Source organism: Triturus cristatus, chromosome 1_1 (assembly GCF_964204655.1).
Source record: "Triturus cristatus chromosome 1_1, aTriCri1.1, whole genome shotgun sequence".
In the NCBI taxonomy this organism is placed as follows: Eukaryota; Metazoa; Chordata; class Amphibia; order Caudata; family Salamandridae; genus Triturus; species Triturus cristatus.
Window position 1 is genome coordinate 388,092,324 of NC_140579.1, and position 22,928 is coordinate 388,115,251.

Sequence of the window (22,928 nt, forward strand, 5' to 3'; positions counted from 1 at the left end):
TGAGATATGTTTGGAAGATTTTTCAGAGGAAGACTGTGATGATTGTTTCGTTGCAGCACTTGATCTTCCTGAATTCGGTCTTAATTCGGAAATTGGGTGGATACATGCTCTTGATTCTGATCCAGTGATTCGCGAAGTACTTACTCTGGTCAGAAAGGGATGGCCTAGGGAGAAGACTTTACCAGTTGCTCTTCAACCTTTCTATAAGATTTCGGATGAACTATCTGTGGAGGATGGTGTGTTGTTAAGGGGGGAGAAGTTGGTACCTCCTGAGTTATTCCGCAAAACTATTATTCATAAGGCTCACGAGGGTTATCTGGGGTCTACCATGACAAAACGGCAGATAAGAGATGTATATTGGTGGCCAAGTATGGATACTGGGATTGACAATGCTGTGGCAAACTGTTGTATATGTGGTTCAGCAGATAAAAGTTTGAGGGTGTCCACTCCTCCGTTAAATCCTATTGAGTGTCCTGATAGACCTTGGTTAAAGGTGGGAATAGATGTGATGGGACCTTACGAAATTCTCCCTGGTGGTTCCCGTTTTATTGTGGGCATGATGGATTATGGATCGAAATGGCCAGAAGTGAAAATTGTCATAGAGGCAAATTCAAAAGTTATTGTGGAATTTCTCAAAGAGGTGTGGATGAGAGAGGGGCTTCCTGAGACCTTGGTGTCAGACAATGGTAAACAGTTCATTAGCACAGAATTTGAAAACTTTTTGATAGAGACAGGAGTCAAGCATTACAAGAGCTCACTTTATCATCCACAAACAAATGGGTTAGTTGAACGGATGAATCGTGTGGTGGGTGAGTGTGTCAAATGGGCAAGATCGGGTGGCCATGACATTTGCAAATCAATAAACACAATGTTGTGGTTTTACAGAACCACTCCACACTCTTCTACTGGAGTTTCCCTTTCGAGTTACTACACGGGCGTAAGCCTAATACTAGTTTTAGGCCTGCATGGATGAGCAGGTGGATAAAGTCCCAGTCTGATGTGAGTCAACTGATGTCCTTAGCCAGAGAAAACATGTTAATCACTCAGAATAAACAAAAGGAGTATTTTGATACATGGAAAGGTGTAAAAAAGGTTCCTCTCAATGTGGGAGATATCATCAAAGTTAAATCCGGGATTCATTCCATGAAAGGTAACAGTAAATTCAGTGAGCCTGTCAGAGTCTTAAAAATATACAGGAATGCTGTTTTGGTTGAGGGAGGCCACTGGTGGAATCTTAATCGTGTTGTTAAGGTAAAAGGAAAAAGTGCAGTATCTTCTTCAAACAAAGCTTGCCAAAATCCTGTTGAAATGTCTTACAGGAAGAGTTCAAGGGTTATCGTTAAGCCCTCTAGATACAGAGTGTGATTATACTTGGTTTTTTTTTTTTTTTTTGTTTTTTTTTTTGTTTTAGGTTTTTCTTTTGTTTTTGCGAGAAGAGAAGGTATGTTGTAATGTATCTCTTCATCTATCCTGATGTTCCTTTAAGTAGAACCTATGATGTAATTGTATTTGGAATGTTTGGTAGTCTCCTAGCGACTACTGTTCATATGCTTGAGAGAACAGCTGTTGGCAGAGTCAGTCTGTTGACTCTGTGTTTTGTAGCCAAATAAATAACCAATTAACCTTTGATGTTCCTGATTGGTTACTACAGTCTCAATACTTGGGCCCTGTTTCCCCTGTTTTCATCCTCTCTGTGCAACTTTTCACACTTCTCTCCCTTTCAGTTTTCTGTGCCCTTACCCCCACTTCTCAGCCTTTTGTACTAGTTTGCCACCTTTTGTGCCTCTTTCAACTATTTTTCTTAGACTCTTTCTTCTGCCTCCTCCTAACTCGCTCCCACAGCCGTGCCAATTTCTGCTTCGCACTCGCCTCCTCCTCCTGCAACTTTTCCAGCCTTCCCCACTCCTTACTGGCTCTCCTGCTTGTCTCCTTCACGCCTCTTTTTCCTCTGCCTTCTAGTCCCACTCACCATCCCCGCACTCTTCCCCCCTCCCAGGACTTACTTAATGGCAGCTGTGATGCAACCTTGCATGCAGCATTTGCAGCGGGTGTGCGGCGCCAAAGCCAGGTCCATCTGCTCCCGTCCACACCTGGACCACACGCAGCACCACGTACCCAGGTCTGATCAGCCCCCACCACTACACCACTGTTATCCTTCTCTTGCTCAGCCCAGGCCTGCAGCAGCACACCCACACACATCCCCATGCACCAACAACTTCACCACCAACACAAGCAAATGCCTCACAAAACACTAAACCAATACCTCAACAGCCACTTGTATGCAGGTTTCTCAACACCTACTCACTAAGCAAACACACCACCGACGTCTGGGATCTCCTCAGCAACAGCACGCCGCATCTCCTCTTCCACACGGAAACCTGGCTCAACCCTGCCTCAGCACCAGACATTGCTGTGGCTATCCCAATGGGTTACAAGATTGAATGATTGTTAGGACATCCCTCACAAGCCAGGAAGAGAACTCACAATCATCCTCAAGGAAACAACCAATTGCACCACATTCATGGACATCAATTCCCTCTTCATAGAACACATGCACTTCAGTCTGCAAATGGACAGCAGATGCACCCTGAAAGGCACCCTACCAGGACCACGAACAAAGTGAAGGAACCTCATCACAGACTTCATCGCTCCCTTCACCATCAACTCCAAGGGCTTCATACTACTTGGCAACCTCAATTTCCACCTCGAAGCCCCAATGGACCCCTGCTCCACAGCCCTCCTCGAAAGCCTGAACAACATTGGACTAACCCAGCTCATCACAGACCCTAACACATCACAGGACATACTCTAGTTCAAATCTTCACCATCAGTGACAAGATCACATATGACTCTGCCTCAGCACTCACATGGACCGACCACTCCATCATACACTACCACATCACCACTCCATGAGTCAACGTGCCCACCAGCATCAACCTACCTAGCTGGAACTGGCACAAAGTAACAGAGGCTGACTGGCTCAGCATCCTCAAAACAGACAAACCCAATACCATCAACAACCTCCCTCGACAAGGACATCACCAACTTCAATGAATGGATCAAAACCTATGCAGACTCCCTCGATTCCATCATAAACAACAGACAAAGAAGAACCAACTAACAAGCCAGCTGGTATGCAAACGACCTCTGGGAATCCAAATGCCACTGCACGCAGCTAGAAAGAAAATTGCGGCCCAGGCACAATGCCGAAACCAGAACCACCTACAAGGCTGCACTAAGGCACTACTACCAACTCCTGAGAGACACCAAAAGAAGGACACTAACCAAATGCATAAAGGCTAGCTCCAACAGCTGCAAGGAGATCTTTTTGATTGTCAAAGAATTCACCAAAGCCCAGGCCACAGCCCACACCATCACAACATCACCGGAACACTGCAACAACTTTTCAAACTTCTTCCGCAGCAAAATAGAATAGATCTACAGCAACTTTGAACAACAATCAGACCCCAAAGATCTCATTGCCAACCTGACCACCACCAACACCTGACTGAATGGAAAAGAGTGACCGAAGAAGAAACCACAGCGATCATAAACACGTTACTCTTAGATGCCCCAATGGACCCATGACCCATCACATCTACGGCATGGGAGGACCTCCAATCATCAATACCTTCACCCACATCATCAACACCTCCATCAAATCTCCACCTTCCCAGAAGATTGGAAACATTCAGCAGTCAAGCCCACCTCAAAAAACAATCGTCTAGCCACCTCAAACTCCACCACCTACTGGACCACACCAATTCAGGATTCTGTAGCAACCACAGCATGGATATGCCACTCATTGGGGCTATAGGCCAAATCTGCACCATACTGGGCAATGGAGAGGCCACAGCCCTCATCTTAAATCAACCTATCTGCTGCCTTTGATACAGTTTCCCACCATACCCTCATCACAAAACTGCACAACTGAGGCATAAATGACCGGCCCTCAACTGGATAAGCTCTTTCCTAACTGGAAGAATATAGTGAGTCAGATTACCACCCTACAAATCGGAATCCAAGAAGGCGATCTGCTCCCCGAGGGCTCATCGCTTAGCCCAACCCTGTTCAACATCTACATGACACTGCTCTCCAATATCATCAGATCAAAAGGCATTTCCATAATATCCTACACTAATGACACCCAAATCATCCTTTCTCTGATGAAAAGCCCACCAGAACCAACTTCTCCAACTGCATGATCAATATAGTACATTAGATGACATCTAACTGCCTGAAACTCTACTCCGACAAGACGGATGTGCCGAACTTCTGAAACAAGAACTCTCCTTGAGACTCCACCTGGTGGCCATCAGAGGTCAGACCCTCACCAACGTATCATGCCAGAAACATGGGAATTTATCTGTAGCACAAGATCAACATGACAGCGTAAGTCAACACAGTCAGCTCCTCCAGCGTTCCATATTCTCAACATGCTCCACAAGATCTTCAAATGGCTACCCATGAAAACCAGAGACACTGTTACACAAGCCCTCATCACAAGCAGATTAGACTACAGCAATGCACTCTACGCGAGGCTCTCCAACCATCTCCTCCACTGATTCCAGGCCATCCAGAACGCTGCAGCAAAACTCATTCTTGACCTCCACGACACACCCACATTTCACCACACCTCAGATGGCCCCACTAGCTCCCCGTCCACAAACGCAGTCAATTCAAACTCCTCATGCATGCATAAAAGGCACTTTACATTACTGGACCAACATACCTGAACAACTGCATTTATTTCCACCAACCCACCAGACGCCTACGCTCAGGATGACTCTCACTTGCGCACACACACCCCACATCCACAAAAGCAGAATGGGAGCTCCAGCATTCTACCATATCACATACAAGATCTCCCTTAACACATCAGGGGCTCCTCCTCACTTCTTGAATTCCACAAGAAGCTGAAGGCCTGGCTCATCGACTAATTCTGTGGGGCGAACACCAAACACTATTAGTCTTATGCCTACATGCCTACTCCAGCACCTGGAGACCCTCACAGGTGATTAGTTGCGTCATACAGATCCACATACCATAACAGATTTGCCATGCAAACCTCTGGAAAGCATACAATTGTGCAACTTTATGAAGTGTTATCTCTCCCATAGGTTAACATTGGGATTACCTTATTACAATTTATAAGTGTAATTCTCAATTGGGAAAATATAGACTTTTTAAGTTCGGTGTCTCTGGACTCACAATTTAAATTCACAATTTATGGTAAAGTTGGATTTTTAGTTTACAAGTCTGAAAATGGCACTTTTAGAAAATTGGCATTTGCTTATTTTAACCATTCTGTGCCTCCTGCCTGTCTGATGCGGGTGACAGCTGGGCCTTGTGCATTCCCTCTAGACAGCCACACACAATGGGAACTTAGGTGTGATGTGATTGGCCTTAATGGGCCATTAACTGGCTTGATGAGGGGCAGAGCTAAGCACAGCTCCACATGCACCTAAATAGGCCGTGCCCTGTCTCCACACAATAGGCCTAACAACCCTGTATTGTCATTCGAGCCAGCTTGGAGCCAGGGAAGGGGAGGAAGAGGATTCCCTGCACTTCATAGCTACTGTCTAGAAGCGTCTCCCACCTGCCAGAACCAGTATAAATAATGGATCGCAGACACCACCACTTCAGTACACTTCTAGGACATTCTGAGGACATTCTGCCAGGAAAGACTGCTGTGCTGCTAAAAGGACTGTCACTCTGCTGGACTCCTGTTCTGCTGTGCCTGCTGTTCCTGCTGCCCTCCTTGCCTGGGAGTGAGAGGGATTGGACCGTCATCTCTCCAGCCTCAAGAACTTAAGTGACTCCATGGGCTTGTTGGCTTGTCTCCTGTTTTCTGAAGTCTCGGGACACAATAGACTTCCAAATCACATGCTACAGCACCTGGACTCTGCCGTCTGTTAATCTACCCTGCCAAAGGGTGTCACCCCTTGGAAGTTGGCCTAATGTGCTCTGCCTTCTGTGGTCCTTCTCGGAACCGACGAAGCGAAGTCTTGCAAAGCAACTCTGCGCAGACCACGCACCAAGATTTAAGGTAGTGTGTTCTGCAGGTGCAGGTGGGTTCCTGTTTCCAGCTAATGCTCCATCCCAGTCAGCCTGAACTTGTGACTTTTTCCCGATCTGATGCGACCAGATAACCACAGTTGGTGCTTTGCGCTTTTATGCATTATTTTCACCTCAACTTGTAAAATTGCATATCTCAGGATCTACGTATTAGATTTTGGGGGTTTTGGTCTTGTTTTGTTCATTAAATGAAGCTCTGCTTTACTAATCAGGTGTGGTATCTTTTTGTGTTGTGTGTTCACTGTTTTACTATTTGACCTGTTGCACAAATAACAAATACTTTACACATTGCTTCTTAAAATAAGCCTGACTGTTCTGTGGCAAGCTACCAGAGGGTGAGCACAGCACAAGGGTGTGTATCTGACTTACCCTAACTAGGATTGTGATCCTGTTTGGACAGGGTGCATACCTCTGCCAACCAGAAACACAATTTCTAACAATATGTTTATGGGGTTTACGGGGTTTGGGCACTTGTTGATTGGGGTAATTGTGGGAGGAGGGATGGTAGGCAGTATGAAAAGACAGTTTAATCACTAGCCGAGTACATTTTCAGTTGTCACCAGGAAAGCTTGCAATATAATCAATATGTTACATGCAGTGGTACACTAGGTACAACACCTGTGCAATTGGAAGCATGATATGTGGAGTTAATGCAATGCATTCTGTAAGAATTGTTAAAATAATAAATTGGAATATTAGAGGGCTGAACATTCATAGGATCATTATAAAGTGGACATAACTATGATATAAGCAACATAATACAAGAAAAGCACATGAGCCCTGGTTCACAATCTTCTTTTGCCTTAAAGTGGGGAAAACACTAATATATATATTATCTACTGGCGGTCGCCAGTAGATAGTTATAGTTAGGACCTATTTTCCATAGGAAATCCGCAACATTCTATTGGGAATATCTTTGGCGCCGATTGACGAATATTTTCCAAACTTTTGGCCAGCTCCGCTCCGCTCCTACCCTGAAAGTTTTGCGGTGATCCGTGAAGCGAGGGCCGAAAACGCGTTTTCCCCATGCAATTTCCCATAGGATCTGTTGTCGCAGCTACAGCCCGAACCGCTGAACGGAATGACACCAAATTTGGCAAAGAGGTAGTCCTCAGTTCGGACTCGTGCCTTTTGCATATTTGGTGTGAATCTGTTCAGTAGTTTCTGAGAAAAGTAGGGTAAAAAAGTTAGTGATATCTATGGCCGCGGAGGATCCGCGGACCGTACCCGCACCGTAAGCGCACCCTCCCCGAACAGAGCGCGCACCCTCCCGATCGCGCGCTGAATGCTAATTGGCTGTCGAGCGTCTCTCTACATTCGAAACCAGGAACTGTTGGCTGCCATTTTCTGCCTCGGTAGAAGCGAGGCTGAAGATGGAAGGGGTATAAGTGTGTAAAAGATATAAAGGGGGCAGAGTGGAAATACTCTGACCCTCTAGATCTGCTTAGGTGGTCCCAGAAGGACTCCCTGTGGCCCCCCTTTTATTAAAAAAAAAAAGCGAAGAAATGCGCGCACGGTGCGCGCATTCTATCGCGTTGGATGCACGGATTCTCTAGCGGTGGGTTCGCGGATCCAAGGAAAAAAAAAATGAAATTGTTGGGAGATAAAGATTAAGCTTAAGTGTTTTGTTCTTGAGTGGCTCTAAAAAGAGCCGTTGTGTTCATTGAGAGTTTTTGGTACATATAAGTAAGTACCTATACAGAGTCTAAAGTTGTTGAGGAAGACTCTGTTTCCTTCATCAGTAAAGTGTACTCCATCTCTCCTATACATCTCTTGCATATGAAAGCGCAGATTGTTATTGTAAATGGACACCCTTCTGTAGTCTCGGAGAAAAGCAGAAACAGATTTATTCACATGTTTCCTAGCTTTCTCAATCTGTGGACAAAAATGATCGGACCAGTTCCATTTCTGCCTTTGGCATATGTTAGAATACACAAAGGAAGTTTTAGGGAAAAGTGAAATCAGTTGTGCAAAGGTGTCCTTCATAAGCATTTCCAGACCTACCCCGGTCAAAGTGCCTAGGTCATTGCCATCACAGTGCACTATTAGGAGGTCAGGGTGTTGGATTTGCATGAAGGATTTCACCAATGGCATCAATTGGTGCCACTTTAACCCTCTCTGTCCAATCTATTTAATGTCTACATTTGGCAAACCTAGGTCTTTGTGAATGCCTTTGTTTTCTGCATACCTTTGGCTCCAGAAAATGTAGCTGTGTCCCACAATCCACACTGTAAGCATCTTGTAAGGAGGTCTGGATGCACTCAGATGGTCTCTGTAAATGAAATGGCAGTATGGAAAGTAAGATGTTTCTAAAATGGTGGCTAAGATGCAATTTTGAAAAAAGACAAGAAATCATTGGTTGTTTGACAACCTTCTACACTGAAAGGTAGGGTGCATATTTCTGTTTTTTAAACGCATGATTCTTATTGGTTAACAAAAAGTGCGTGAAAGGAACATTATATATGATAAGCTGATATGTTGAGAAGTCAAGCACACTTGCTGTTTTGATTAGCAACATTGTGTGTGCTGAACTTGTGACCTGTGTGCTCAGAACAGTGTTCCATGAACTGTTTCTATGGTAACGGGCAGAAGGCAGATTGAAGTTTATGTCATTTGGAAAGGGTTGAAATGTTTAACCAATAGAAATGTGTGTTTGCTTTTGAATTTATGTGGGAAGGAATGTGATTTGATGTTTACATGTATATGTGTGGAAAATGAGAGGGAAACTTTGCCATTCTTTGGTTCTGCTGACAGGTGCACAGTGCAGAGATTCTGTATAAGAAAATCTGGTGTGTGACTGATATCTGGTGTGTGACTGATATACTTCTTAATCTACAAACCATCTTGAAAGGTGAGTTATTTAATTGTGAGGGGATGTATGTAGACTATTTTTATTTTAATCACACTAATGTATTTTTTCTGCTAAAGTGTAGGGAGTATTTTTTTTCTCTACAATCTTATTGACAGTGTGTGTGCATGTGGAAACCATTTTGTGATAAGGATTTGTGTTTTTTCATGTGTTTGTAGACAGATAATTATGCAGTTCTTATATTTTGGTAGATTTAGAAACCACTTATTGATTATGAATTTGTGAAATGAGTTATGTTTCTGTAGTAAAATGTAATACTCCTTGTAGATGAAGAAATGTGTTTTGGGATAGTGTTGTTTGTCTAGAATCACACAGAGAGCCTGTGTGCATTTGGGAACCACTGTGGAGAAGCGTTTGGTAACATCGTGCATTTGCTGACAGATAACTTTTTTGAAACCTGTCATGTTGTCAAGTTTTAGTAGCATTAGAAGACCGTTATGGCTTATGCTTTCATTAAATGAGACAGGCATTGACACTAAAGTGCAGTCGTGAAATATGTAGATTGTGTGCAGTTCCATTACCTCTTCCACTGTAGTGAATGAGTTTTGGTAAACTCCTAGGGATAGTGGTGCTTGTCTAGAATCACACTGTGAGTCTGTGTGCATTTGGGAACCACTGTCAGAGAAGCGTTTGGTAACATCGTGCATTTGCTGACAGAAAACTGTTTTGAAACCTGTCATGTTGTCAAGTTTTAGTAGCATTAGAAGCCAGTCTTTGCTTATGTGTTGATTAAATGAGTCAGGCATTGACACTAAAGAGCAGTCGTGAAATATCTAGATTGTGTGCAGTTCCCTTATCACTTCCAGTGTAGTGAATGAGTTTTGGTAAACTCCGAGGAATACTCGTGCTTGTCTAGAATCACACTGTGAGTCTGTGTACATTTGGGAACCACTGTGAGAGAAGCGTTTCGTAACATCGTGCATTTGCTGGCAGATAACTGTTTTAAAACATGTCATGTTGTCAAGTTTTAGTAGCATTAGAAGCCAGTCTTTGCTTATGTGTTGATTAAATGAGTCAGGCGTTGACACTAAAGTGCAGTCGTGAAATATGTATATTGTGTGCAGTTCCCTTATCACTTCCAGTGTAGTGAATGAGTTTTGGTAAACTCCTAGGAATACTGGTGCTTGTCTAGAATCACACTGTGAGTCTGTGTGCATTTGGGAACCACTGTGAGAGAAGCGTTTGGTAACATCGTGTATTTGCTGAGAGAAAACTGTTTTAAAACCTGTCATGTTGTCAAGTTTTAGTACCCTTAGAATCCAGTGTTTGCTTATGTGTTGATTAAATTAGTCAGGCGTTGACATTAAAGTGCATTCGTGAAATATGTAGATTGTGTGCAGTTCCCTTACCTCTTCCACTGTAGTGAATGAGTTTTGGTAAACTCCTAGGGATAGTGGTGCTTGTCTAGAATCACACTGTGAGTCTGTGTGCATTTGGGAACCACTGTGAGAGAAGCGTTTCGTAACATCGTGCATTTGCTGGCAGATAACTGTTTTAAAACATGTCATGTTGTCAAGTTTTAGTAGCATTAGAAGCCAGTCTTTGCTTATGTGTTGATTAAATGAGTCAGGCATTGACACTAAAGTGCAGTCGTGAAATATGTATATTGTGTGCAGTTCCCTTATCACTTCCAGTGTAGTGAATGAGTTTTGGTAAACTCCTAGGAATACTGGTGCTTGTCTAGAATCACACTGTGAGTCTGTGTGCATTTGGGAACCACTGTGAGAGAAGCGTTTGGTAACATCGTGTATTTGCTGAGAGAAAACTGTTTTAAAACCTGTCATGTTGTCAAGTTTTAGTACCCTTAGAATCCAGTGTTTGCTTATGTGTTGATTAAATTAGTCAGGCGTTGACATTAAAGTGCATTCGTGAAATATGTAGATTGTGTGCAGTTCCCTTACCTCTTCCACTGTAGTGAATGAGTTTTGGTAAACTCCTAGGGATAGTGGTGCTTGTCTAGAATCACACTGTGAGTCTGTGTGCATTTGGGAACCACTGTCAGAGAAGCGTTTGGTAACATCGTGCATTTGCTGATAGAAAACTGTTTTTAAACCTGTCATGTTGTCAAGTTTTAGTAGCATTAGAAGCCAGTCTTTGCTTATGTGTTGATTAAATGAGTCAGGCATTGAAACTAAAGAGCAGTCGTGAAATATGTAGATTGTGTGCAGTTCCCTTATCACTTCCAGTGTAGTGAATGAGTTTTGGTAAACTCCTAGGGATAGTGTTGCTTGTCTAGAATCACACTGTGAGTCTGTGTGCATTTGGGAACCACTGTGAGAGAAGCGTTTGGTAACATCTTGTATTTGCTGACAGATAACTGTTTTAAAACCTGTCATGTTGTCAAGTTTTAGTAGCATTAGAAGGCAGTCTTTGCTTATGTGTTGATTAAATGAGTCAGGCATTGACATTAAAGTGTAGTCGTGAAATATGAAGATTGTGTGCAGTTCCTTTACCAGTTCCAATGTAGTGAATGAGTTTTGGTAAACTCCTAGGGATAGTGGTGCTTGTCTAGAATCACACTGTGAGTCTGTGTGCATTTGGGAACCACTGTCAGAGAAGCGTTTGGTAACATCGTGCATTTGCTGACAGAAAACTGTTTAGAAACCTGTCATGTTGTCAAGTTTTAGTAGCATTAGAAGCCAGTCTTTGCTTATGTGTTGATTAAATGAGTCAGGCATTGATACTAAAGTGGAGTCGTGAAATATGTAGATTGTGTGCAGTTCCCTTACCTCTTCCACTGTAGTGAATGAGTTTTGGTAAACTCCTAGGGATAGTGGTGCTTGTCTAGAATCACACTGTGAGTCTGTGTGCATTTGGGAACCACTGTCAGAGAAGCGTTTGGTAACATCGTGCATTTGCTGACGGGAAACTGTTTTGAAACCTGTCATGTTGTCAAGTTTTAGTAGCATTAGAAGCCAGTCTTTGCTTATGTGTTGATTAAATGAGTCAGGCATTGACACTAAAGAGCAATTGTGAAATATGTAGATTGTGTGCAGTTCCCTTATCACTTCCAGTGTAGTGAATGAGTTTTGGTAAACTCCTAGGGATAGTGTTGCTTGTCTAGAATCACACTGTGAGTCTGTGTGCATTTGGGAACCACTGTCAGGCATTGACACTAAAGTACAGTACCATGCAGTATTGTCTTTACTGCCCCAGAACTGAAAATTTAAAATGTTTACCCAGGCACTGTCCTAGAAGTAGTCTGATGATTTAGTCAGTTTCTAAGTACTTATGTTGTGAATCATTCATTACCAAATAGACTGCTTGAAATGTCTATGCAGTATGTATGTAGTTATCTAACCACCTACACAGTTGTTTTCCACACCTTCAATTCTCTAGACAGTATCCATACACTTCCAGGAGACACCCTGTCACTCTCTTTCTAGTCTTCGAGTGACCTATTCAGCACCATGTAGTAATTCATTCACTGTGCCAAAACCCAAACATTTATAAATTCACCAAATCACTCTCTTTTCAGTACTCTAATGATTCAGTTACTGTCTAAGTATTCATGCACTGAGCCAGGACTTAGCACATGGACTGCTTCAAACCCCTATGCACTATCCATGCAGTCTTTTAACCACCTAGAGATTTGTCTTTTATACTTTCAATTCCCTAGTCAATATCCATATAGTCCAGCAAACATCTTGCCACTCCCTTTGCAGTCTTTTAGTGACCTTTTTAGTACCAAGTACTAATTCATTCCCTGTGCGAAAAGTCTACCAGTTATAAATTCATCCAGGCAGTCTCCTTGCTGTAGTCTAATCATTCAGTCAGTACCCAAGTACTCATGCAGTGAGCCGGGCCTTATCACATGGACTGCTTTAAATGCCTATCCACTATGCATTCAATTCTCAAATCAGCTACACAGTTGTCTTTCACAGCTTCAATTCCCCAGTTAGTATTCATACACTTCTAGCAAACACCCTGTTACTCACCCAGTGTGTCTCTTTTTAGTACTGTAATCATTCAGTTAGTTAGCATGTAGTCTTTTAGTGAGGTAGGCTTTAGGGCACGAACTGCTTCAAAGTAGTATGCATTATGTATGTAGTTTTTTAATCATCGTCACACTTGTGGTTCAGGGCTATAGTTTTTTAGTCTGTTTTTATATAAAATGTGTTTGAACAGTAATGAAATATTGTAAATTTGAAAGTTATTAATATACATTTATTTGTGACTCTTTTTTGCAGATACTGTTTTTCAACGTTAAAATCGAGAAAGTATGCCAGAAAAAAAAAGAAAACTAAAAGAACAGAGACAGGAGGATTATTTGAAGAAACATGAACCACAAGTATTGAATGAAAAAGATAATGTGGCTAAAAGGAAAAAATCTTCTGGTAAGATCACGAAGCAATTTATTAAAGCTGTTTGTAGGAGCAAACAGAATGTAGAGAATGCTGCAACTTCAAATAATTTTTTCAGTAAGGAAAAAAATCAAAATAAGAGGAAAAGTAAAAAAGCAAATGTTCAGTCAAAGGAGATAAAGTATGGTAAAAGAAGACAAAATCAGTATAAAGAATTACGCAAAAAAATATTTTACAAGAGAGTAGTGCATAATTTGCTGAAAGATGTGAAGAAATATAAAAAGAGAGCTTTATTTTATAAAAAGAAGAAGCATATTGAAAGCATTGTGGAAAAGGCTTTTGAAGTACAAGCATTTGCAATGCAATAGGTCTCGCAATTGCGAGATTTTGAGCTATTGGCATTTTAAATGACAATGCCCTTTATTTATGTGATTAAAAAACGTGCAATAATAGAAGGCATTGTCATTTACAATACTAATAGGTCAAAGTTTCGAAAATGCGAGACCTATTGCATTGCAAATGCTTGTTATCAAGTGCTCCCCCCTTCTCCGTATCACCAGGCAGCGCCTTCCGTCTGCGGTACAGATCTGCCAGTTGAGCCTGCCCTTGGCACAGACCCACTCACCACAGACCTCAGGGTGGTTAGGGAAGGATAGCTTTTAACCACCCTGGCTCGTGCCCTGTAGTTTTATTCTAAAAATGTTCTGCTTGTAGATTATAAATAGGCGCCCTCTGGAGAGATGCCCTGGGGCGCCGAGACGGACTGGTCTCTCCTGCCAGCAGCTGGGAGATGGTCCTTGCGAGGCTGCAGTCTGTGAAAGGCCGGCAGGGGGCGGCCTCCGTGTGGCTGACTCCTCCGAAGCCCGACTGGCATTTCACACCCGTGTGGCATGAGGCTGACCCTTAACCAGCCAGAACGACCTGTAAGAAACTGACTGGAGGTGTTGCTAACCAAATCCTCCAATTTCGACTGATTCAATATTTCTTCCGAAATCCGCAGTTATTTCTGTTATCGCATCTCTAAGAGGGCCCCGCTGCCTGACATGAGACTGACTCTGCCCCAGCCCGACTAGCTTCAAGCCTGACAGGTGACACTGTCAGCCTCACTGTGCAGGGAAAAGTTTGTTGTAGGCGGTGTGTAGAACTACCAGACCACTCAATGACGCCTCGAAACAGTCCTATATCTTTATTTTACAAGTCGGTGTCACGTTCGTTCATCAAATTGGTTTAATTAAACGGAACCAGAAGTACAGTTGCCAGAATTGACTGATGTATCATAAAGAAGCCAGTACTGAAAACCGAGTATCCCAGTGACCTGGCCCACTCTGCTAATCCTGTACCTTGGTAGTGAGCAGGGCTGGGTGTGGCGTGAAGAGGACAGCATAGCTGCCAAGCAGATAAGATGAAGGAAACAAATATCTGAAATTACACCCATTTGAGCAACGTGACTGCGCCAGCAAAAATATTTTCATAGCATAGCATGTCAGTGCAACAGTAGATCTTGACTTACACACTCTTCCTGCAGGGGCAACGTAGGTCTGAGACTGGCCATAGCACAGTAAGTAACTATTTGTTATAATCTGACACACCGTACAACCAGCACAAGCTGCCTGATAGGAATTTGCTAATTAACACACACACACGCACCCTGCTCGACTCACTTTCATTAACTACGTAATGTATTCTAGGAGCTGTATGTAGTAATGACCGGTCCGGATTGGCTGGTCCAACTGAACAAAGCGACAGTGCTGATTATTAAAAGAAAAGTCCAGGGCAGGGACATGTGTGAGAGAGAGGGCGGAGAAGGCAGCCCGGCAAAGTGCAACTGCAGCATAAGGGAGTCTGGAGGGCTCACAGGCGCTTTCCAAATTAATGTAATTTGAGCAACCTGCTGAACTCAAGAACCATAGAGTTTGCTGGGAACTGTATACTACGGTGTTTGGACCATTCGTTCCGGGCTTCGCTCCCCGCCCCCACAGCAACTTTACTTGATTGATGATCCTGTTTTACAGAAACAGAACCCTTCAGAGAGAGCAGTGCAACAACAGTTTCTGCTAAAAACACCTAGCAAAACATAGGGACAGAGAAGACATTCACAAGCGGCCTCGAAGATAATTAACACTTGTTTCGGAAAAAAGTCAGTAATCACACAGCGTTTCAGTTGAAAAATTAGGAACACGCACTGCAAGCAGCACTTACTTCTTTTCAGCGGTAAAACGCCTTCTGGTAGCTGGTGCCCACAACTCGGACTCTCCCGTGCGGCCCCGCCCATGACAACACAGCTTCAGTGCATGCTTTAAACCTAAGGGCTGCGGTGTGCTATGTACAGGCTGAGGCTGCAGCTGAGGAACCAATCCAGCGACCAAGCTCACTCAGCTGCCAGTGTGGGTTCAACTCTGTGATTAATAAATTTCCCACAACGGTGCGCCAAAGCTTTTCTTGGGAACTGTGCTGACTGCGCCTCGGGCAGCAGGAAAGAGGACCCGATTCGACCCGCCTTAAATAAAGTTGTATGCGAAATCCCGAGCAGCGTTCAGTGTGCCGTGCCCGCGTGTAACTTGTTACTTTGTAACAACAGCTGAGCCAGGCGCCAAGCCTGACAGAGCACTCCTCGGCTGTGCGCACAGTTACCGCGCGCCGCCATACTAGTTGAAGGTGAATTCCATAGGCAGCCTGTGTTTGGTGGAGGGGGAGATGGCGCTTTAAAGTTGAAAGCACGGCGCTTAGGAAATGGGCGCCACGTGTGAAGTAATTAAAACAAGCCCGGCGGAGCGTGGCGCGCGCGCGCTTGGGGGCGGGGGAGCGAACCCTTTGAAGTGCTCCCAAAAAGCGGAGTGCATGGTGGCACCAAGCGCGTGATTGTGCGCGTGCTAGCAATGCAATCCGCTTTTTGGGAGCACTTTTAAAAGCCCCTATAGTCTCGCTTTGCGATCGCTTACGCGATAGCAAGGCGAGACCTAAAAAAGGAAACTGTTTATTTTAGTGTTAAACAGAATTCGATCACTAGATAAATCAATCCATGTAAATGAAGGCCAAAAGTAGGAGAAAAGAGTTATTAATAAAAAAAAAATTGTGATTTTTTTGGGAGAATGGATACACAGTTCTAGTTCAGAGCCTTTTTTTAATGAAGAGAGTTATTCACTAAGTGAAAAATTATTGTATGCTGTTGACACCAGTGGTAGAGGTTATGAGGTTAGTGATGGTTGTCCAATGGAGAAAGAGAAAATCGTTGAAAGAAATGCAGAAGAAGTGATAGCTGATGAAGTTTTAGGGAGACGTGCTAAAAACCCTGTGTACACTTGGTATTGCAGTAGTGTTTGTAGTGTACGACAGGAATCTATTGAAAAATTATGTAGTTTTTTACGAGTCTATACTAAAAAAAGTGTAAAACAAAAGATTAAGCTGTTGCAAGGACTAGACCCTTGCAGAGTGAGAAAACATACTGGTTTGCAAGGTCATTCTCTGGCTTGTCTTTCTAGGAAAGTTTGTGAAAGTGTTTTTCACCATTTCAGAATGCTGGCAGTACATCATACTCAAATGCGGAAGTTAGTGAGAAGGTTGTATTATGCAAAAAGTCCAGCACTAAAGTTAAGTGAGTTGAACAGGGCTCTTTTGCGTGGGTCAGTTTCAGATGTGAAGCAGGTCTGTGAGTATATTGAGTTTTGTTACTTTGGGCCTCAGCAAGAGAGTGAAGAAACTGACACATTAGTAGAACAAAATGTTGAAGACAATGTAGAACCTGTTATTACAGAAACATTTTAGGATGAAATCACAAAGTTTAAGGTCATTTCAGGTGAAAGCCCAAATGTTTCTTGTATTTGTTGTCGGCAAAGTCACTATAAAAATCAGACTAGGGGTGTCAATCTGTATTTAAAAAGTGAAATAGAAGATAATGATAAGTGGATGGAATTTGCAACTTATTTGTTGGTAGAGGATTGTTTTGATTTGGGATGTGAGCAGCGTATTTGCAAATATTGTTATAATAAATTAGATGAGAATAAAATGCCTGCTAGAGCTGTTCATAATAATCTAGGTTTGGTTGCTATTCCTCCAGAGCTGATAGATTTAAATACGTATAAGTCTATTCTGATACAATGTGTTCACCCATTTCAGGCTATTGTTCGTATGGAGCCCAAAACAAGTAAATTACCTCCATCAGAGTTGCAAAGAGGATTGAAAGGAAGAGTTGTGTATTTACCATTAGATTTAAGGAAAAATGTTGAAACTATTGGTGTAGATCATGCAGAAAATGAGCCACTAGACATTCTAGTTAATGGTGTTCCTACTAAGAATAAGAAAATCTGGCAAGAGTTAGTGGATGTTAGAAAAGTGCAAAAGGCATCATTGTATCTGATAAAAAATAATGAGTACTATAGAAATGTGTTTGTTGGAGAAGAAGAAATATATTTAGCAGAAGATAGTGAAACATTAAGTGGACAAATTGGACAAGTGGACATGTCCAGATGTGAAGAGATCTATGAACATTACAGTGTACATCCACTTCATTCCAAAGAGGTGATGGGGAATACAATTGAGTTGTTTCAAATGAAAAAAGCAACAGGAAGTCCCATGAGTGTGTGGGAAGAGAGCTTGGAAGCTCGTTGTTTCCCACAGTTGTTTCCAACAGGAAAAGGTGGATGATATGATGACCGTCCTGTGCAGATTCCTGCATCTGAATATCGGACAACAAGATTATATGCAGAAGATCCAAGATTTCGACAATGTATCCCTTATATGTTTCATCTTCTGTTTGAAAGTGACTTGTCTGGACTTTCATATGCAGTAAATCACATTTTAAAAACTGGAATGCATCTGCAAAATGTAACTGCAAAGGATTTTATGGATAAAGTGCATCAGAGAGATGATCATTTAGAATCTCAGTTGATTAATCTGATGACATGTCAGCGTGGGACTAATGAATATTGGTACCGTCGACATGGAGAACTGAAATGCATGCTCCGGAACTTGGGAACTCCTACATGGTTTGTTACACTAAGCAGTGCTGAGTATGCTTGGGATGATTTACTTGAATTTCTTCGAGAGGCAAATTCTAATATAAATAATATTGAATACAAGACACCTGGCGAATTGTGCTCTTTGGATCCTGTCAATGTATGCAGATATTTCAATCATAGATTTGAAGCTATGATGCTTTCATCTGCAATAAAAAGAATCCTCCTCTTGGAGAAGTTGTGGATTTCTTTTGGAGAAAGGAGTATCAAGTAAGAGGTGCTCCTCACATACATATGTTGTTATGGGTCAAGGATGCCCCCAAATTTGGAACAGATTCAGATGAAAGTGTTTTGTCTTTCATTGAAGATTATGCTACATGTGCTGTACCAAATAGCAGAGAAGACAAAAACTTAAAAGAACAAGTCTTACGATTTCAAAGCCATACGTGTGGAAAATACTGTCGACGAAAGTACAAGTCAAAGGATAAGTTCTATACCAAATGTCGTTTTGGATTTCCACGTCCTGTATTAGCGAAAGGAAGAGTGAACAGTTTCATGTCAGCTGTACGACATACCATCACAAGAAAGTCTCCGAAAAACACCTACAACTTAAGAAGAAGCGAAGAATCAAAATACATAAATGACTACAACCCAGTTATTTTATCCATGTGGAATCCTAACATGGATATTCAGTATGTTGCAGACAATTCTATTGCTGTTGCTCGATATGTAACGTCTTACATTACTAAATCAGAAAAGACTGAATTGAAAGAAATGTGGGAAGAGATTTCTCACGAGAAGACTCTAAGTAAGAAATTATACAGTTTCAGTTTGAAAATGTTATCGCATCGTGAAATTGGAGCATATGAATGTTCAGATCGGTTATCATCTGCAAGTCTATATTCCAAAAGTAGAAGAATCATTTGGGTGATTCTAGGTCTTGCGGGAATGCGAAATCAGGTACTGAAATCTGTTCAAGAAATTGAATATTTAGCAGAAAATGACCCTGAAAGTACAGATATTTTGAAAACCAATATGTTGGACACATACTATCCAAAGAGAAGTCATCATCTTGAGAACATGTGTCTCTATGAAGTGTTGCAAAACTACACTTTTAAACGGAATATTACAGAGAACATCAACGATGGAAAATATGGAGTGATTGGTTCTGAAGGATGTCTGGTGAAACAAAGGAAAGGAAATTTAATTAATCACAGAAAACTGAGTTGCGACACTGCTGACAAAAGGGAATTTTACTATTTAGCCCTTTTGCAAATGTTCAAACCATGGCGTTCTGAACTGGAATTACTTGGAGATTTTCCCAGCTATGAAGATTCATTTAATGCTTGTAAAGATAGCATACAATGCAGTGCTTTCGCAAATTATGTGAAAATGTTGAATGACGAAATTGATCAAGAAGCTACAATTGCAGCTGAGATTGCTAGAGACAGTTCTCAAGACAGTCAAAGTTCTGCTGCACTGAGTCAAGATCCACTAGGACAACCAATTGTTGAAAATGAAGCAACGATTGCCATGAATGAGGTGGAAACAGCAATGTATCAAGCACAAGAAGATGCAATACAGTTAGGAAACTTGGAAGAGCAACTAAATGTTGAACAGAAACAAATATATCAGCAAGTGAAAGAGCAGATTGACCATGGATTACTTCATGAAAAGAGAGTGTGCTCATGTACATCATTTCAACCTATCTGAATGTATGTGAGTGGTCAAGCTGGTTGTACCACCCCCACACACTCGTACTTCCGTGCCCGGAGGCGCCAAATACGAAGGGCTCCCTCGGTGGAGCGGGAGACTTTTCTGCTTGTGTTTTGAATTGTGGAGCACACCTTACCTGGGGTACATTGCTGGGAGACTTGGGCTGGACAGTCCTGCCGCTGCTAGTCGCTTTCCCTCCCGCTGCCGCTGCAGTTGGTGTTTGCAGCGCTTGCCGAGCGGAGGGAAAGGACCACGTTGCCCAGAATTCCCGCTGGTTGTACCACCCCCACACACCCGTACTTCCGCGCCCGGAGGCGCCAAATACGAAGGGCTCCCTCGGTGGAGCGGGAGACTTTTCTGCTTGTGTTTTGAATTGTGGAGCACACCTTACCTGGGGTACATTGCTGGGAGACTTGGGCTGGACAGTCCTGCCGCTGCTAGTCGCTTTCCCTCCCGCTGCCGCTGCAGTTGGTGTTTGCAGCGCTTGCCGAGTGGAGGGAAAGGACCACGTTGCCCAGAATTCCCGCTGGTTGTACCGCCCCCACACACTCGTACTTCCGCGCCCGGAGGCGCCAAATAAGAAGGGCTTCCTCCGCGTCGCGGGACACGCGCGGGACGAGCCAGGCGAAGCCCGGGCAAAGGGCGGGCCATCTGTGGCCGTCCGGGGCTGGCCAAGGCTGGGCTGGGCCACCCCCCTGATAAGTCGCCTGCGGTTGTATGTACAGTTAGTGATTTATTTGCTTTGTTGTCTTCTAGCTAGGAGGTCCTTACTATAGGTACTTTCCATACATACTGCTTAGAGTGGCCAAGCTAATGTCTACCCGCTCGGGTAAGAGTTTGAGAGGGGGTGGTGGGGGAGGCCCTGGTTCTGTAACGGGTACCATGGACCAGTTTATCACCCGTGTTGTCACAGTCATCGCGAAGGAAATCGCCATGACAGAGCGGCGTCTTTCTCGGGAACACCTTGCTGACAAACGGTCATCGCTGGGTCCGCTGGCTCTAGTGCCATCCCCAGTACGTCCACTTGATCCCTTGGTGGCTGCTTTACCCCCTTTAGACCACCTACGGGTTGCAGCCCTAAGGGCCAGTTTGGACAGGCTGGAGAATTTAACAGCTATAGTACAGCTTAACGATGATAATGCTGCATTAGACCCACCCCCTAGTGAGACTCTAGTCCCAATGCTCCCTCTTGTTATTCCTTCTAGCAATGGGATTTCCCTCCCTCAGCTAGTATTGGCATCGCTGGCAGCAAACAATCCAGCCCTTAGTAAAAGAAAAAGAACTGCTAGCCCACGTAAAGGAAGTCATGCCAAACCCTACAAGAAGCCTAGGAGGTCAAGTGCTAGGGGGGGAGGGACCCTTAAGAGAGTAGGGCAGGGTGTTAGTTGCCCCTAGGGGGAGAAGGGGGAGGAACCCCAAGGTGTTATAGTAGAGAATACCTGTGTTGACCTGACGGCTGTTCCCGTTGAGGCTCCATCTCATGAATCTCTCTCCATTGCCAACTTAGAGAAAAGGATGAATTCATTATTGATTCCGGTTCTGGAGAGAGTTAAGGGGCTCACAGAGCGGTTCGATAGGTTTGAACAGGTAACCCTGGACAATTTTTTCTCCATAAAATCCCTTATTAAATTACATTCAAGAATTAGGGAAGATGGTCTAGGGGGGGAATCTGTATCCCGGGTGACACCTACATCCCCACAAGGCCCCACCACTGGAGCCGCACCAGTACCCGGGGTGGTCGTGGCAAATGCTCCTGTTGTACATCCTGTAGCATCCTCTGGGGCCGCCCGGAAATCAGGGTTGGCCAAAACAGATGGCATAGTGCGACCCAAGACACCTAAGGCTAGTACTGTCCCTACTAAAAGGTCTGCACGGCCTAAGGACTCTGGTAGCAGTTGTCCAGCCAACTCAAAGAATTATGGAAATAGTAATGGCCCTGAGACGAATAACGCTAGTATAGACAATCTGATGACAGTCCCTATCCTTCAGCCAGGAACGGATTCTGACGCAGGGCCGGCCCTTACTGTCAATTTACCCCCTGACTGCCAGCCTTTTGTGGCAGTTCTTACCGGGGTGCCAGTCCTTAAGCCAGGTAAACATGAGACTTATGCCGAACTTAAGAACAAAACAGTTTTCTGGCTAAAGGAAAATAGACCCTTGCCTAGCTCGATGGGTGGCCGGGTCATCCACGTAAGGAGGGGCAGCTGGATTGGCACTAGGCCGAAAGATATAAGGGGGGATTGTATTATAATTAACTTTGATGATCCTAGGGTTGCCAGCTATGTGTGTAGTTTTTCCACTAGAGAGGGCAGTTTAATTGGAGATAGCTGAGGTATTGGCATGTATGACCTCAGCTACTTTAATCCCCGAAAAACCTTCGTTAGGCCAGCCAAAACCCCCATTTGGGAGGGATGGACCGGTAGACAAGTCCACCAAAATCTGTCACAATTTAGCCTGTTTCATAAAAATCCATGTCCACTGCCCAATTGGTCATGGCATGGCTACTGACACGCTGTCAGCCAATCAACAGCGAAGTCAATCGCAGTGCTTGGGGAGGACGATTGCGGTAGTCTAGTTACAAGAATGGAAGTAGTGAGGCCATCTACTTACCATCTTTCACCTCCTCCTATTAATGTTGGCCTTTCAGATTGGGAGTGTACTGAACATCCTGTGCCTGCGTTGCCCATCTTGGTGGTCCCTAGCGGGGAGGGCCTAGTTACAGGAGTGACATCTAACTCTGGCACTCGGGATAGCTCTTTTGTAAAAGGGTCCTCACCGGGGCAGGCTGTAGATGGCAACAGGGCCTTGAAGGTTGTGAGCTGGAACATAGCTGGTTTGGCACGTAATATCAACATACCCGAATGGAACTCTTTTATTGAATCATTCGCGATATGTATGTTCCAGGAAACCTGGTGCTTGAAGCCCCGACACAAATTGAGCTATACTAGTTACTTTGTACCGGCTATCCCATCGCCCGGAGGGAGAGGTCGCCCCTCTGGCGGCCTACTA